Genomic DNA, 1,907 nt, shown 5'->3' on the forward strand with positions numbered 1-1,907 from the left:
GGGCTGGCTCCTGCTGGAGGCTTGAGGGGGACTCTCCCCGCTTCCTTTTCCAGCCTCTGCCTCCCGGCTCACCCTGTCCCGCCTCCCTCCCCCTGCGATGACGTGACCGCCATGGGGACAGGCTCTGTCTCAGGTTCGGCGGATGGGCCACCTTAATTTCTTCAGCAGCTTTAGCTCCCCTTTGCTAGGGAAGGTGACATAGTCACAGGTCCCAAGGTTAGGACATGGACATCTTCGGGGAGGCTGTTCCTCTGCCCGTGGGCAGAGCCAGCAGAGCTGGGTGAACCAGGCCAGGGCAGGCAAGTGACGGGCTGTCCGGGCACAGCTGGGACCCCGCCTGAGTGAGTCTGCACGCCTCAGGCTGGGCCCTCAGCACCGGGCCCCGCTGCCGGCAGAGCCGCCTCTCCGTGCCGGCCGGGACGCGGTGCAGACGCCAGAGGCTCCTCTGACGGCCCGAGAGGGCCAGGCCGCTGGCGGGAGCACACCGGGAGGCACAGACGCGGCTGCAGCAGGAGGCGACCCGAACATCCGTGCTCGTCCTGGCCTGGCCGCCGGCCCCTCCCGGTGCAGGGCACGATGACCAGTGCAGTGCCTGTGCCTCCACATGCCCACAACCCCACGGCCCCTCCCCAAGTCAGACCGACGCGACCAAGTGCGTCCTGTGGCCGCTGGCGGAGATGGCTCCCACACACGTGTTCTGTCTCGGGCTCCATCCAGCAGCTTGAGCCATAAACCGCATCCGGCTGGCACCCCGCCCCGCACAGGCCTCCAGCCAGCAGTCGGGCCAGGCTCCCTGCAGGCCTCGACTGGGACCCGGACCCTGCACCCCTTCCTGGAGCTCGGCCCCGCCCCTCCCCCGCCTTCTCCCAAGAGGGCCCGCCTGGTGCCCTGGGCCAGGGCAGGTCTCTGCCTTCAGTGTGCACGCTCAGCACCACACTCAAATCCTGAGACCTCTATTTAAGGGGTCCGTGTGTAGAGAAGTGGGGAGACGGGGGGGAGAGGGCTCGTGCAGCCCAGGAGGGCGTGGCAGATAGGGCGGGGTGACCCAAAGGTGGCGTCCAGGCTGAGGGTGGCCCAGGAAGAGCTGTGTCCCTAGGGTGGGGTGACTCGGAGGTGGTGTCCAGTCCGGGCATGGCCCAGGAAGAGCTGTGTCCCTAGGGCGGGGTGACCCGAAGGTGGTGTCCAGTCCGGGCATGGCCCAGGAAGAGCTGTGTCCCCGCCGGCTGGCCACAGAGCTCTTGGCTGCAGGGTGTGGGCAGCAGTGGGCGGGGGGCTGCACACAGGTCGGCCAGGAGCACCCCCCTTCCGGAGGCACCTGCAGGGAGTAGGCTGTGGGGGCCGACATCTCCCGGGCTTGCTGTGAGGCCAGGGCTGAGGGGGCTGGCGAGGCCTCCCAGCTGGGCAGGGATGGAACCTGGGTGCTGCCAGATGCGTCCAGTGACTTGGCGGACAGGACGGGGAAGGCCGCTCCAGCTCGCCTGAGCTCCTGACCGGCGGGGACAGAGACACGAGCCCCAGGCAGTGGGGCCTCAGGGGAAGAGCGGGGCCCAGGAACTTCATGCAGGAAGAGGAGCATTTGCCCAGGAGTGCCGAGCGTGCAAAAGTTCAGTGGGAGGTATGAGCAGAACCTTCCAGAACAGTGTCCACTAAAGGCACATTCAAACAACTCTGACGTCCACCGTCAGACTGAGTCAAAGCTGGCTCAAGCGCCAGAGCTCTGAATCACCCCGGTGCTATGCGGCTGGCGTTGGCGGTGCTCGGTGCGGGCGGAGACCCACGGGGACGCGGGAGCCAGGCTGCGAGGGCGGGGCGCCCCGGGGCAGCTGGGTGTTCCGGGGAGCCCCAGGGCTGTCATGCGAGGGCAGCCCTCAGGGGCAAGAGAAGGCTGCTGACAGGTGGGTGCTCCG

This window comes from Pteropus vampyrus, unplaced genomic scaffold (assembly GCF_000151845.1).
Source record: "Pteropus vampyrus isolate Shadow unplaced genomic scaffold, Pvam_2.0 Scaffold588, whole genome shotgun sequence".
NCBI classification, from domain to species: domain Eukaryota; kingdom Metazoa; phylum Chordata; class Mammalia; order Chiroptera; family Pteropodidae; genus Pteropus; species Pteropus vampyrus.